This window comes from Scyliorhinus canicula, chromosome 12, assembly GCF_902713615.1.
Source record: "Scyliorhinus canicula chromosome 12, sScyCan1.1, whole genome shotgun sequence".
Classification (NCBI taxonomy): Eukaryota; Metazoa; Chordata; class Chondrichthyes; order Carcharhiniformes; family Scyliorhinidae; genus Scyliorhinus; species Scyliorhinus canicula.
The window spans coordinates 5,772,621-5,789,207 of NC_052157.1; the positions used below are offsets into that span (position 1 = coordinate 5,772,621).

At 48.7% G+C, this 16,587-nt stretch overlaps 1 non-coding gene across 1 annotated transcript; it reads left to right on the forward strand.

Annotated features, from left to right (window-relative positions):
- The first annotated feature begins 2,571 nt into the window (after positions 1-2,571).
- On the forward strand, positions 2,572-2,643 carry trnac-gca. The gene has a single exon. It is a non-coding gene; the product is annotated as a tRNA-Cys (tRNA).
- Positions 2,644-16,587: the final 13,944 nt, after the last annotated feature.

The window sequence follows — 16,587 nt, forward strand, 5'->3', positions numbered from 1 at the left end:
GGCTCAACCTAACGTAACTAAAAGTGGTACATAGAGACCACTTGACCAGAACCCGAATGAGCAGGTTCTTCCCAGAGGTGGAGGATAGATGTTAACGATGCCATGGAGGCCCAGCCAACCACGCTCACATGTTCTGGTCTTGCCCAGACTTGCTGGGTACAAGACAGCCTTCTTCGAGGTAATGTCCAAACTGTCTGTGCGGAGTCTGCACGTCCTCCCCGTGTGTGCGTGGGTTTCCTCCGGGTGCTCCGGTTTCCTCCCACAGTCCAAAGATGTGCGGGTTAGGTGGATTGGCCATGCTAAATTGCCCATAGTGTCCTAAAAAGTAAGGTTAAGGGGGAGTTGTTGGGTTACGGGTATAGGGTGGATACGTGAGTTTGAGTAGGGTGATCATTGCTCGGCACAACATCGAGGGCCGAAGGGCCTGTTCTGTGCTGTACTGTTCTAAATCTAAATTGGTGGGGATGAGGGTGGAGCCATGCCCAAAAGTGGCAGTCTTCAGGGTATCAGACCAGCCAGATGTCTTCATAGGGAGGAGGGCAGACGCCCTTGCCTTTGCCTCCCTAATCGCCCGCTGTAGAATCCTGCTCGTTTGGTGATCAGCATCACCACCTAAAGCTGCAAACTGGCTGTCCGACCTAACAGAATTTCTCCAAATGGAGAAAATCAAATTCACCATCCGTGGGACGGGAGTGGGCTTCCACAAAACATGGGAGCCATTCACCCGACTGTTCCAAGACCCGTTTGTGGCCAACACATAAATAAATAAATAGCCAGTAGCCAGGGAGAAATAGCCAGGACAAGATAGAAAGAGTAAAGCGAGGGAGGACCGAGGAGTGGAGTGGGGGGGGAGCAAGGTGAGGTAGCAAAACCAGCTGGAAAAAATGGGGAACAGCAGTGAAGAAGGGGGGAAGGGAGGGGGGGGGTGGTATGGAGGATTGTATGCTGAGCCAGACAGCAACAGAGTGTGAATGGAGAAACCTAAGAAGAAACCTTTGTGACTACAATAAATGAAAGCGAGAGGCAATGTATATAATTTTGAGAAAGCCAATAAAAAAAATTTTAATAAAAGGTTGGGCCAAGCCTTGTGGGGGTAGGGTGGTAGTGGAATTTTAGTTAAAGAAAAGTTACTGGTGGTTACCAAGAGCGTGGTAATATATGGTCCATTTATTCAGCAATTGTGAGCAATTCCATTAAAAATGTGTTTTACTACTTCACTGAAATGACTGTCCTTTTAATGAAATCTATATTCCACTTCAGCGATAAAGAAAGTTCTCTGGGAAGTTCTATGAACAAGGAGTTAGTATCAATAAGATTGATTCAATGAGGGATCGCACGCAATCTCCAGTCTAAATTTTGTTTTCCAAACTTGCTCCTGATGGTCCCCTGATTAAGATTCAGCTGACGGTACTGAAGGCCTGGGTGCATTGAGCAGAATGATCTGTCTTGGGCCTACAGGGCACAGTTTCAAAATTTGCAAATGACACTAAACTTGGGAGGTATTGTGAACTGAGAGATGATAGCCTTAAAGCTGAGGGGGTTATAGGCAGGTTAGTGGAATAGGCGGACAAGTGGCAGAAGAAATTTAATTCAGAAGTACAAAGTGATTAATTTGGTTGGAAGGAGGAGGAGAGGCAACACAAAATAAAAGGCATAATTCCGAAGTCCTAAGGTGTGAAGGTAAAGGGCCATGCTAAATTGCACTTTGTTTCCAAAATGGTTAGATGGGGTTACGGGGATAGGGTGGAGGTATGGGCTTTCCGCGGGCCGGTGCAGACTCAATGGGCCGAATGGCCTCCTTCTGCACTGTAAATTCTATGATCTATGATCTATGACCTGTGTGTGGGTGACTGTTACACTACAACCCCCCCAAACTTCCTCACTTTGTAAACGTCCAGGCTGGACAGCCACAGGCAGTGTGGGACGCTGGTAGAAGCAACTCCCAGGAGACAGTGACCTCGTTAGTGACCCAAGAAGATGGAGCTGGATGAATAATCCTGAAGGATGAAAGTGGTGCTGAAACACTGCCCAGCAGTCTAAAGGATAAATGTAGTATTATGCTACTTTGCATGCTGATCTTTGTAAGGTGGGAGGCATCCCATACAACATTGCAGTAAAGTTCAGCTTGGGATATCTGATAATAATAACCACCTTACTTTGCATTATTGAAAATAAAGCATTGTGCTGCTGGAAAGGTGAGGTTCAGCATCAGAGTCTAGGGACTAGAGATGCCATTTACAACTTCCATGTGGAAAGCATCTTTAGCACTTTGCAGGAGATATCTCAAACCAGCAGTATCTTTTTGTGACGTTGACGGAGGGGTAAATATGAGCCAGGTCACCGAGATAATGCTCTTCTTTTTTGAAACAGTGTTGTGGAATCTTTTACCTCTGTCTAAGAGGGCAGAAGGGACATTAGTTTAGTGTCTCATTGGGTGACAGCAGCCCCAACAACACATCGCTCTCAGTATTGCACTGACCAGTTTAGCTCAGTTGGCTGAGCAACTGGTTCATGATACAAAGTGAAGCCAGCAGTGTGGGTTCAATTCCTGTGCGGGCTAAGGTTATACATGGGGGTATAGCTCAGTGGTAGAGCACTTGACTGCAGATCAAGAGTTCTCTGGTTCGAATCCCGATGCCCCCAGTGCTGTTTGGCTGTCATGTCTCCTTCATTGCAACAGTTTAGAAAATCCTTACCATAACTTTGCATGCAGACATCATCTGGAGAACACGATGAGACATCATCTGCTGCTTGAACGTAAAGCCAATTCTTTTCTTGACAAATACATGAATAGGATGGGAATAGAGGGATACGGACCCAGGAAGTGTAGAAGATTGTGGTTTAGTCGGGCAGCATGGTGGGTGGGCACGGGCTTGGAGGGCCGAAGGGCCTGTTCCTGTGCTGTACTTTTCTTTGTTCTTTTTGTTCTTTGGCCCGTCGGTGTAGATTTGACACAGCTTTCTTGACTGGGGGCTTTCTGGCCTGTGAATCCTGTCAAGTGCTGGAGGTCGGTTAGCTCAGTTGGCCTGATAGCTGGTTCGTGCTGTGGAGCGATGCCAACAGTGCAGGTTCAATTCCCGTACTGGCTGAGGTTATTCATGAAGGTGCAGCATTCTCAATCTTTCTCCTTGCCTGAGGTGTGGTGATCCTCAGGTTAAGTCGTTCAGTGTCTGTGTGGTGTTTGCACATTCTCCCCAAAGATGTGCAGGGTGGGTGGATTGGCCACGCTACATTTTCCCTTAATTGGCAAGAAAAAGAATTGGGCACTCTAAATTTTTTTTTTAATGAATAAATAAATTGCCATCAATCAGTTCTGTCCTGGGAGTGACCCTTTAAAAAAGTGTTTTGTCTTATCACATGGCTTCAGTGATGTCATTTTGTGGGTGGAGTTGAGCTGCGGCTGTGAATTGTTTTTAGTTTCACTTTCAGATTTGACTGCTGTGACTTGCGCTTGTGGCGCAACGGTCGCGTGTCTAACTCCAGATTTGACTGCTGTGGACTCAGGGAGAAAGAAGTGTTTTATTCCTGTCTTTCTATTTTCATTTTAAAGAGTTGTTCCAGGAAAAGAAAACACTGATTGTAGCTACCTGCTGCTTCGGTAACTAAAAAAATATAGTTTGCTTTCCGGAAGGGCTTAAACCTGCTGGTGAGACGGGGTCAGAATCTCCGGCAAAGCCAGTCTTATTCAAGTGAGAATGCAGAGTGCTGGGCCATGCCCTTGAAAAAAGGTTTTGGTTTATGGGATTTTGTTTTTGAATTGGAACAGTTAAGGGGGAATTCATTGGGTGTTATACATTGATTACACCGTGTGGAGTTTGCACATTCTCCCCGGGTTTGCGTGGGTTTCACCCCCACAATCCAAAGATGTGTAGGCTAGGTGGATTTACCACACTAAATTGCCCCTTAATTGGAAAAAATGAATTGGGTACTCTAAATTTATTTAAAAATACATAGATGACAGCAGCTGTGGGGTATCTTTATGTTTGTAATTGATAAAAATTCTTGCTGTTTGTTTATATAAATGTTAACTAAGTTCTGAGAATAAAGCTTGTTTTGATTAAAGTGTCTAGGAAGACTGTTGAATTACACCTGAAGAGAAGGCTCTTCTGTTCACCCGCGCCAAATTCAACAAAAAGTTATAGGTCAGGTGAACTCCATAATACACTTTGGAGTTTTTAAAGCCTGGCCTATAACAGTCCTCAAAGGGGAGAGCAGCCTATGGAATATTTACATTTACCCACTGATGTAATGCAGACACACAGCTGTGTGACTCAGCTTCTCTCCTGTAAGGACAGATGACCAACGTATGGTCAAAGAAGTAAGTTTTAGGGATCGTGAATTAAGAGGAGAGAGAGACGCAGAAGAATTCCAGAGGTAAAGGCCTTAGCTACCAATAGTGAGGTGAAATTGGGGATGTGCAAGAAGCCAGAGTTGGAGGGGTGCTGAAACCTCAAGAGGGTTGTGGGGCTGGGGGAAGTTGCGGAGATATGGAGAGGTGAAGGCTGTGGAGAAATTTGAGAACATTGGCCCAGACGGTCCTGTTTCTGGACGGGATTTCCCCCAGACGATAGGCTTGGGGTCTCCGATCACCTGGGAGACCCCCACAAGTGCCGTTACATCTGACCCCCTTTTTATAGGGACCAATGCTGAACGGTGCTCACCCAAGGTCACCGAGGCGAAGGAGATGGATCCCAACGCCTCGGGAATCTGCGCATTAAAGTGAGACTAGCTGTCTCGCTCTAATATACAGATTTGCTAAAATGTGATCCCGCCCACAATGGCCGGGATTTACATCTCAACTCAAGGCATTGTGAACCGGGTAGATCCTGGGAGTGGGGGCCTCCGGCTTCTATTGGCCATGCTGCATCGTGGCGCGATGCTTGTTGGGCACAGTGTGGCCATAAAATGTGCCCCATGTCTTCAAACTCCCACTTAGCATCTAGTCTTGAATGTAATCCTGAAGCACAGTCACTAGGGAGGCACGGTAGCATAGTGGTTAGCACAGTTGCTTCAGAGCTCCAGGGTCCCAGGTTCGATTCCCAGCTTGGGTCACTGTCTGTGCGGAGTCTGCACGTTCTCCCCGTGTGTGCGTGGGTTTCCTCCGGGTGCTCCGGTTTCCTCCCACAGTCCAAAGATGTGCGGGTTAGGTGGATCGGCCATGATAAATTGTCCAAAATGGGTTTAGTGGGGTTACTGGATTATGGGAATAGGGTGGAGGTGTGACCTTGGGTAGGATGCTCTTTCCGTGGGCCGGTGCAGACTCGATGGGCCGAATGGCCTCCTTCTGCACTGTAAACTCTATGACTTCTCACAGACCTGAAACACTGTGGAAAACACTCACCATGGAAACAACCTTCTTCAGTGATAATTATTTTTGTGAACATTCTGTACTTTGCTCTTCTCTGAATCTTTAACTTTGAAAAACAAAACTGTTCTTTAAAAAATAAAAACCCCACAGGCATGCCCCCTCTCCCCACTGTGGTTCACGCTACCTATAGAGCCAATGGCAATTGCTCTGAGAGCCTCAGGGGGCTGGTTTGGGGGTGGGGGGGGGGGGGGGGGGGGGGCGCGGAGTGGGGGGGTTGGAGCACAGAGTCTCGCTCTATGCAGACGACCTGCTTCTGTATGTATCGGACCCATTAGTGGGGATGGAAGAAATCATGAGGATTCTGGGGGAATTTGGCCAGTTCTCGGGGTATAAGCTAAATATGGGGAAAAGCGAGATGTTTGCGGTCCAGGCGAGGGGACAGGGGAGTCGATTGGAGGAGCTGCCGTTTAGGTCAGTAGGGGGAAGCTTTAGGTACCTCGGCATTCAAGTGGCGCGGGAATGGGACCGGCTGCAAAAATTAAATCTGGCCCGACTAGTAAACCAAACGAAGGATGATTTTGGGAGTTGGGACGCATTCCTGTTGTCATTAGCTGTGAGGGTGCAGACGGTGAAGATGACGGCCCTCCCGAGATTCCTGTTCGCGTTTCAATGTCTCCCCAACTTTATTCTGCGGTTCTTTTTTAAACGGGTCAATAAAGTGATCCCTGGCTTTGTTTGGGCGAGCAAGACCCCGTGGGTAAGGAAGGTAATGCTTGAGCGGAGTCGGGGAGACGGCGGGCTGGCGCTGCCAAATTTTAGTAACTATTACTGGGTGGCGAATATACCCATGATCGGGAAGTGGGTGGTGGGGGAGGGGTCGGCATAGGAGCGTATGGAGGCGGCTTCATGCAAGCGGACCAGTTTGGGGGTGTTGGTAACTGCGCCTCTGCCGTTCCCGCCGGCACGGCACTCCACCAGCCCCATGGTGGTGGCGGCTCTGAGAGTCTGGGGCAAAGGAGGGGACATGTGGGAGCAGAGGGAGCATCGGTCTGGTCCCCAATCTGTAATAATCGTCGGTTTGCCCCGGGAAGTGTGGATGGAGGGTTCCGGATATGGCGGAGAGCAGGGATTGTGAGGATGGGGGACATGTTTATAGAGGAGAGCTTTCCGAGTATGAGGGCGCTGGAGGAGAAGTTTGGGTTGGCGAGGGGAAACAAATTCAGGTATCTGCAGGTGTGGGACTTCCTACGTAAACAGGTGTCAGCCTTCCCGCTCCTAACGCTAAAGGGGATTCAGGACAGGGTAGTTTCCAGAGGGCGGGTAGGAGAAGGGAGCGTCTCGGACATTTGCAAGGAACTTATGGGGTCAGAGGAGACGCAGACCAAGGAGTTGAAGCGCAAGTGGGAGGAGGAGCTGGGAGGTGAGATAGAGGATGGTCTCTGGGCGGACGCGTTGAGTAGAGTCAACGCGTCCCCAACATGTGCCAGGCTCAGCCTGATACAGTTTAAGGTCATTCACTGGGCTCACATGACAGTGGCCCGGATGAGCAAATTCTTTGGGGTGGAAGACAGGTGTGCAAAGTGTGCAGGAGGACCAGCAAACCATGTCCACATGTTCTGGGCATGTCCGAAGCTTAGGGGATTTTGGCAGGGGTTTGCAGATGTCATGTCCACGGTGTTAAAAACAAGGGTGGCGCTGAGTCCAGAGGAGGCGATTTTTGGGGTGTGGGAAGACCCGGGAATCCAGGAGGAGAAAGAGGCAGACGTTCTGGCCTTTGCTTCCCTGGTAGCCCGGAGACGGATACTATTAGCTTGGAGGGACTCAAAGCCCCAGAAGTCGGAGACCTGGCTATCGGACATGGCTAGCTTTCTCTGTTTGGAGAAAATCAAGTTTGCCTTGAGAGGGTAACTGTTAGGGTTCGCCCGGAGGTGGCAACCGTTCGTCAACGTCTTCGCGGAAAATTAATCATCAGCAGAAAGCGGGGGGGGTGGTTAGTTTAGCTTAGAGTAGGGGGTTAATAAAAGTGGGACCTGGAAGGGAGGGAGACGGCTTTTGCGCTATTCTTATAGTTTCATGTACATTGTTTATTGTGTTGTTACAATACCAAAAAATGTTTATTAAAAAAAAAATTAAAAATAAAAACCCGAACACTCTGATCCTCGGTATAAACCACTTTCCGTAACACTGCCTGTGTGATCGAGGATTCACAGATCAATGTGTCTACCGGTCACAATACAGCTGACTTCCATTTAAGGACATTCTATCTTGTGCAACAAAGAACAAGATAGGTAGACAATGAATAAGTTAAACAGACATCTGTTGACTCAGGTGCTGGTGGCTGATTTACTGGACTGCCACTTGATTAATAAATTGTTTAAATGTGTGGTGACCTTCCTTTGCCATTAATGGATGTTAAGGCCATTGATCTTTCACAACTCATGATGAATATTGTCTCCTGTAAACTTGCAGCATTGTCTTGTGGTGGTATAGTTCTTTATTGAGCTCCAGGGCCGTGCAGTGGACCCCTTTTGAACTTCCTTAATTACATCAACCCGACCGATTCGATTTGTTTGAAACAATCCTTCCTTCCCGTGGTACAATTCTCAGGCAAGGGGTTATTTCAAACACTAGGCTTGTGCTCCCTGGTGACAGGATGATTTGATTAAGTGTTTGGAAACATTGAGGGGCAAGCCTTTCCGCTGGTGTGGGGAGTCTAGGCCCAGGGAGCACAACCTTAAAATCAGCAGCCAAGAGAGGAAATCCTTCTCCGCACAAGGGATGGTAGAGCTGTGGAACACGCTCCCCCAAAAAGCAATCAACACCAGTTTGCTCAAGTTTCAAAACCAGCGATCGATAGATTTTTGTTAGCCAAAAATATAAAAGCATGTGGAGCCAAGGCAGGTGGATGTGATCCGGTGAATAGCGGAACAGAATAGTTTACTCTGCTTCTTATATTCCATATAGGGCAGGTAATCGTTCTCAGAAATCGTCCAATTCTGATTTGCAATCAGGAAGTTAGAACAAAGTCATAGAAGCTGGCAGCACAAGAGTGAGACTATTTGCTTCATCAACTTTATGTCAACTCTCGTGTGTCCGAGCAGCCTCAAATTCACCGCACTGGCTTGCTGCCTCCTGTAAAGAAGGAGGATTAGCGCAGCTATGCTGTTAAGTTTTACATTTTTTCCATTAGAATATAATAAATATTAATTTAAAATTAAACATTAAAAATAAAGATAACAGGTGGGATTTTCCGTTGCCCGACCCCAAAATTGGGAACGGCAATCGGGCGGAGAATAGCTCCCGGTTTGATGCCGGATTGTGATGCTCCGCCCCTTCCAAACGAGCATCATTGCGCCGCACGCGGTTGCAACTGCATTAGCATCTCATTATCAGGCCCACCCTGCGATACTCCGCCTCCGATGGGCCGAGTTCCTGGCAGCGCGGCCCACGTCTGGACACAACAGTCATGAACCTGGCGTGGTGGCTGCTGAGAGAGAGAGTGTACTACCAGTGTCCAGCACCGCCATACTTCACCGACAGTCATGCCGCTGGCCTGGGGGGCTTTTGCCAGGGCTGGGGGTATGTAGGCCAGGAGAAGGCTGTGCGGTCGGGGTGGACGGGGACGCGGTCCAGCACAACTGACGCCATCTTTTCGGGCGCGATCGGTATGTGAGTGTGGGGGGGGGGGGGGGGGGGGGGGGGGGGGGGGGGTATAGTATATGCGCGACTGCAGCATGTCAGCCTTGCACGTGTCCATCACAGACCCGGCAATTCCCCCACTGTTTTTCTGTAACGCTGGAGCTTTGAAGCAACTGTGCTACCCACTGTGCTACCACGCTGCCCACGGTGGTGTCCCAATAGCTTCCTGTCCACCCGATCAGGTTACTACATGGGAGTGTGAAAGCGTGAAGTGTTAACAGTTCAGTAAACAGTTCAGGGTTCAATATTTGTTTTAATGTAACTCAAATGCTGAGAGTTTATGTACCCAACATCACATCCTACCTGGTCCACAATCTTCAAAGAGAAAGGAGGAAATGGTTTTTGACCAATCTTGTCGAATAAAAATGCTTCATTGAATCACACCCATGTACTTCTGCTGTCTCTGAGTTAAGGAATAACTAAGGAATCACAGAAATGGTGGCAGGGCTCGAGTACACAATCTCGGCTGTCACTCCAACCCAGTGCATCACTGAAGGATCTTTTGCAGGAGGCAGCTCAGCTGTCAAGTCAAAGCCTATCTGTTTGTTCTGGTTGTCCGGGGGAGGTTAACGATCCCATGGCTCTACTTGAAGAAGAGCCGGGAGTTGGATTGGATTGGATTGGATTTGTTTATTGACACGTGTACCGAGGTACAGTGAAAAGTATTTTTCTGCAAGAAGCTCAACAGATCATTAAGTACATGGGAAGAAAAGGGAATAAAATAAAATACATAATAGGACAACACAAGGTATACAATGTAACTACATAACACCGACATAGGATGAAGCATACAGGGTGTAGTGTTAATGAGGTCAGTCCATTAGAGGGTTGTTTAGGCGTCTGGTAACAGTGGAGAAGAAGCTGTTTTTGAGTCTGTTCGTGCGTCTTCTCAGACTTCTGTATCTCCTGCCCAATGGAAGAAGTTGGAAGAGTGAGTAAGCCGGGTGGGAGGAATCTTTGATTATGCTGCTCACTTTACCCAGGCAGCGGGACGTGTAAATGGAGTCAATGGATGGGAGGCAGGTTAGTGTGATGGACTGGGTGGTGTTCAGTCTCTCTGAAGTTCCTTGCGGTCCTGGGCCGAGCAGTTGCCATACCAGGCTGTGACGCAGCCTGATAGGATGCTTTCTATGGTGCACCTGTAAAAGTTGGTAAGGGTTAATGTGGACATGCCGAATTTCCTTAGTTTCCTGAGGAAGTATAGGTGCTGTTGTGCTTTCTTGGTGGTAGCGTCAATGTGGGTGGACCAGGACAGATTTTTGGAGATGTGCACCCCATGGAATTTGAAACTGCTAACCATCTCTAACCAGTTCATCAACAGTTCATCACTAACCAGTTCATCAATAAATGATACATCATAAAAGTTGTACATGTGAGAGAGGCAGGGGGTGGCACGGTGGTTAGCACTGCTGCCTCCGGTGCTGATCCAGGTTCGACCCCGGATCACTATCCCAGTGGAATTAGCACATTCTCCCCTTGTCTGCGTGGGTTTCACCCCCACAACCCAAAGACGTGCAGCGTCGGTGGATTGGCCACACTAAATTGCCCCTTAATTGGAAAAAAAATAATCGGGTACACTAAATTTTAAAAAAATGTGAGGGACTCAGTATAAGTATAGGCGAGTGAGATATGGAGAGTATTGTACGTAAGAGAGATGAAGAGTGTATGTGTGAGAGAGTTATGTTTTAAGATGGACAATATGTGAAAGAGGTAGACTTTGAAAAGAGAGAGGGGAGAGAGAGATGTAAAGGCAGATTTGCAGGCTAGACTAATTAGAATCATCTGTTCTATTCTTTTTCTACAAAGGACACAAAAATGCTTATCTATCTTATTCCAGCCTTTTACTCTGAGTACTCATTCGAGTGCACATAGCCAAGGTCAAGCCAAAGCAGAAGTTACTGTTCACAGTCTCCAGGAAACTCCATGTTCTTTTGCTCTTGGGTCCTGTCAACGAACAATTGCTTTTCTTGCAACTGTCCGTTCCCCATCACTTATGCTTCAGCTATTTTCCCAGCTGTCTCGCTGAGTGGGTATCGCCACATCTGTTGTGTGTAATTGGACCATCATCGTTCGCTCAAAACTCCAGGAGGGAAAGTGGCGGGGGGGGGGGGAAAGATATCCTTGACAATTTACTGGGCCACGGCTGGGGGATTTTGTCAACCAGCAATGTGGCAGGAACAGCTGTTTGGGAAATTATTAAAGCAGCGACATGTTTGGAAATGTTTGGAGTTTTTTTGTAAAGGCTTTATGTACATACATCCTGATCACTGAGCATCCAGTACATTGATGACATCCTACAGTTAGTGTTCGAAGCTGCATTCGTGCAATGGCCCGTCAGAATTGGTAATGGGTTGAAGGGTTATGGAGAACGGGCAGGGTGATGGAGTTAAGGCCAGGATGAGATCAGCCATTATCGAATGGCGGAGCAGACTCGATGGGCCGGGGCAGCACGGTGACACAGTAGTTAGCATTGCTGCCTCACGGCCACGAGGTCCCAGATTCGATCCCAGCTCTGGGTCACTGTCCGTGTGGAGTTTGCACATTCTCCCCGTGTCTGCGTGGGTTTCACCCCCACAACCCAAAGATGTGCAGGCTAGGTGGATTGGCCACGCTAAATTGCCCCTTCATTGGAAAAAATGAATTGGGTACTCTAAATTTATTTTATAAAAAGACTTGATGGGCCAAATGGCCTAATTCTGTTCCTATGTTTTATGAACTTATCATCCTTTGAGGTGCAGTTTGGAGTATTTTGCTTAAAATATTCCTAACACATTCCCTTTGCTGCCATTAAGTAATTGGGCGGGATTCTCTCATCCCGCGCGGGTGGGAGAATCGGCGCGGGGGGGGGGGCGAATCCCGCGACGCTGCTCCAACACGGTTGCCGCAGTGCCGGTCGGCCCCCCCCCACCCCCAAGCGATTCTCCGCGCTCTACGGGCTGAGTGCCCGCCGAGGTCGGCCGAGTCCTGCCGGCGTCATTCGCACGTGATCCTACTCGGCGGGTCCTCGGCGTTCTGGCTGCGGGGGCTGCCCTGGTTGGGGGGGTGGGAATCAGGTTCCTGGGGGAGCCTCCACTGTGGCCTGGCCCGTGATCGGGGGCTACTGATCGGTGGGGGGGGGGGGGGGGGGGGGCTAATTCCAGGGGGGCCGGAGACGGCAATCCACGCGAATTAGGAACCCGCGCTGTCCGTGGTGCGCAGATGCAGACCCGTGCCGGCCGTGGCGCGCATGTGTGGACTCGTGCCGGCCGTGCTGGGGCACGTATCGGCAGCTGGAGCTGCATGAAGCACTCCAATGCCTTGCTGGCTCCCGTGCCTTGCTGGCCCCCTGCTCCTAGTGGCCAAATGACGCCGTCGTAAAACGCTCCGGGGTTTTTTCGACGGCGTCAACACTGCTGCTAAAACGGAAAATCCCGCCCATTACCTCCAAAAGGTTAGAAACAATTGAAATCAATTGTTTGTATATTTTCCCCCCTGTTTGCTCAGCAACAGCTTGCATTTATAAAGTGCCTTTAACATTGATGTGTTGGGTAAGCTGGGTCTGCGAGGACTGCGTTTACTGCAGCAGTGAGAGAGACAGGCTTCCAACACTTGGAGAAATGCAACTCGATTTTATTGAACTCTTAACTATTAAACATACTTTAACTGTGGGTTGACACTATGCTGAGTTGACTGGAGACCTGAGGCTAACCTGACCAGACTATCTTACTACCACATGGTGGATGTTCTAGTTGTTGCTCACGAGCTCTGACTGTCTCAGAGGCTGGATCCCGAGAGAGCGGGAAAACTAGTGCCCTCCGGCTTTATAGTGGTCGTGTCCTGTCTGGTGATTGGCTGCTGTGTTCTGTGTGTTCATTGGTCATCCTGTGTGTCAATCATCATAGAATTTACAGTGCAGAAGGAGGCCACTCGGCCCATCGAGTCTGCACCGGCTCTTGGGAAAGAGCACCCTACCCGAGGTCAACACCTCCACCTTATCCCCATAACCCAGTAACCCCACCCAACACTAAGGGCAATTTTGGACACTAAGGGGCAATTTATCATGGCCAATCCACCTAACCTGCACATCTTTGGACTGTGGGAGGAAACCGGAGCACCCGGAGGAAACCCACGCACACACGGGGAGCATGTGCAAACTCCGCACAGGCAGTGACCCAAGCCGGGAATCGAACCTGGGACCCTGGAGCTGTGAAGCAATTGTGCTCTCCCCAATGCTACCGTGCTGCCCTAATCAATGCCTGTCTGTGCACCATCATATACTTGTGTGTATATTATGACAAACATAATAAAATATCCCAAGGAGGAGAGGTTTAGAAAAGGAATTTCAGAGCTCCAGACAAAGGAAACTGAAGGTACGTCTCCCAATGGTGGGGTAATGGAAACGGGGGATGTGCAGGAGGCCAGAATTGAAGGAAAGCAGAGGCCTCAGAGTCATGTCTGGACACTGCTTCATAGGGGCCTGGCAGACTTTCAATGACGTCTTAAACAGTCAAATGTTTGCCTTTGAGCCTCAACAGCAAGTTTCTACAGTTATTCAACCATGGTAGGCATCACAATTCAATTTTTCCGAATATCTTCCTATGTGGCTTGGTCTCAAATCTTTTTAATAACTCTCCTGTGAAGCACTTTGGGCGTTTTTAAAAATAAACTTAGAGTACCATCTGCACGTCTTTGGGCTGTGGGGGTGAGACCCACGCAGAGACGGGGAGGATGTGCAAACTCCTCACGCACAGTGACCCGGGGCCGGGATCGAACCTGGGACCTCGGCGCCGTGAGGCAGCAGTGCTAACCACTCCGCCACCGTGCTGCCCCTCTTTGGGCTATTTTGCTACATTAAAAGTGCTACATAAATACACGTGTTCATTGTTGCACATGCGTTACAATAGATGAAGCCAGTGATCGAGAGTTGGTTGGCTTTTGACCTCCCAAGCCCACGACGATCAAGAACAATTGTGGAAGCGCATCCTGGAATGGGATCAATTAACACGGCACTCACCAAGGTTTGAAACTTAGCCGAGAGGCACTGCGTCATACACTGCCAGTGCCTTCAACCACAAGCTCATTGGAAAAGCAGACAGTTTAGAAGGTGATTGATAGCTTGGACATACTACATTAAAGATGAGTTCAACAGACTTTATAATTTACACTGATTTGCTCAAGCAATGTTACACATGTCCCTCATGCCAATCAACTGTGTAATGAAACTGTCCACTGTCCTGTGAGTGATCAGAGTGATCCCCTGTGAGAGACGGTGCCTTAGGCTCCAATCGTCTCTGTTTAGTGACTTTAGTGAATTGGTGACAGGCATGGTTAGATTGTCACAGTCTTCAATCTCTGAGGAGCAGACAAATGACCAGCTGAACATTCCTCAAGTAGAAACACAAAGCAATTAACTCGAATAAAGAAATGGCACCAAGTACTTTAACACAGGAGTGCTGGTAGGAGCATTGCTTCACTCAAAGCTGCTTGAAATGAAATGAAAATCGCTTTTTTTCGCAAGCAGGCTTCAAATGAAGTTACTGTGAAAAGCCCCTAGTCGTCACATTCCGGCGCCTGTCCGGGGAGGCTGTTACAGGAATTGAACCGTGCTGCTGGCCTGCCTTGGTCTGCTTTAAAAGCCAGCTCTTTAGCCCTGTGCTAAACCACCCCCTTTTGTTGGAATATGGTGATTTCTCAGAGTAATTGTGAGTGTTAGCAGATGTACTACTGTGGACAATGTATTTCTGACAGTCAGTCAGTTGCCCTATTGCACAAGGCAGCTGTGGTATACGAATCTGGCACATACAAGGTTAATGTGGGACAGTACAGTACCGCCCACACAGTGATGTAAGAGAGCACATGAAATGAAATGAAATATGAAAATAGCTTATTGTCACAAGTAGGCTTTAATGAAGTTACTGTGAAAAGCCCCTAGTCACCACATTCCGGCACCTGTTCGGGGAGGCTGGTACGGGAATTGAACCGTGCTGCTGGCCTGCCTTGGTCTGCTTTAAAAGCCAGCGATTTAGCCCAGTGTGCTAAACCAGCCCCTGACTAGCACCTCGGAGTAAATCTAGTGTTGGACAGAACCATGTGCATAAGCAAGCGTGGAGGACAACTCCCAGTTTGAACCCTTTACTGTGTATGTGTAGACCAGTATTTAACATTCTACAACAGCAACCTGAATTAGAGAGGAATAAACTGTGTATATTCGACTTGCGACTCAATGATACGATTCTCAACTCTGGTTGAACATTGTCGGTTTCTGAAATATCCCAGGCGCTGAAGCATAAAGCATAGGCTGCCATATTCAGTGAGGTACTGAGGGGGTGCTGCACTGTCAGAGGAGCCATATGTCGAATGAAACAACACCTTGCATTTACTTATCATCTTTAACACATAAAAGCTTCCAAGGCACTTTACAATAGTGTTATCAATAGAAAATCGACACTAAACTCGGCAGGAGATCTCAGGGGCGTATGATCATGCGTTTGGTCACAGAGGTAGGATTTAAGGAGCATATTAAAGGATGAGAGAGAAATGGAGAGGCAGAGAGATTGAGGGAGGGAATTCCAGAGTTTATGATCCCAGGCAGCAGAAAACGTGGCTGCCAAGTGATGAAACAATTGAAATTGAGGAAGTATGTAAGGAACTTGCTAAATCCGGGTCTGTTTCGTGTTTCTTGTTTAATGCTTGTCTTGCTGGCTGGTTTTAAAATCACAGACTTTTGGTTTTGAACTGTACCCCCATTAACCTTACACTACGGGCAATTTATCATGGCCAATCCACCTAACCCGTACATCTTTGGACTGTGGGAGGAAACCGGAGCACCCAGAGGAAACCCACGCACACACAGGGAGGACGTGCAGACTCCACACAGACAGTGACCCAGCCGGGAATTGAACCTGGGACCCTGGAGCTGTGAAGCATTGATGCTAACCACCATGCTACCGTGAGGCCCCTAATGCTACCGTGAGGCCCCTCCATGCTACCGTGAGACCCCGTGGAGTTTTTCAGAAACGTCTGGAACAGGAGAAACCAGCCCCATGTTGTCAGTTCTATCAAAGATCCAGGCATGAAGCAGCTTTAAGTCACTCTTTCTCAGCTCTCGCTCTGCCAGGTGATTTAAGACACTTCCAGACAGATCTGTGGAAGGCACTCCTATATAAAAGAGGGCAGGCCATGTGAAGGGATCTACTGGTTTGAAAGGCTGTGGGCAGATTCTCCCACCAGGGGCGGGATTCTCCGACACCACGCAGGGTCGGAGAATTGGCGGGAAGCGGCGTTATTTCCGCTCCCGCAGGTTTTCGAATTCTCCCGCCGGTAAAAAACCGGCGTTGTGCAAATCCCGCCGGCAGCCTGTGAAAACAGCTGGCGCCGGCGGGATTTCATTTTATTTGCACTGACCTTAAATCTCCGGCCCGGATGGGCCGAAGTCCCGCCGACGTGGCCATGGGTCACGTCGGCAAAAATCACAGTTGATTTAAAACGGCGTCAACCATTGATGATGGTTGACGCCGTTCAGTGTCGGGGGTGGGTTGCGGCATGGGGGGGGGGGGTGGGTTGCGGCATGGGGGTGGGTTGCGGCATGGGGGGGTGGGTTG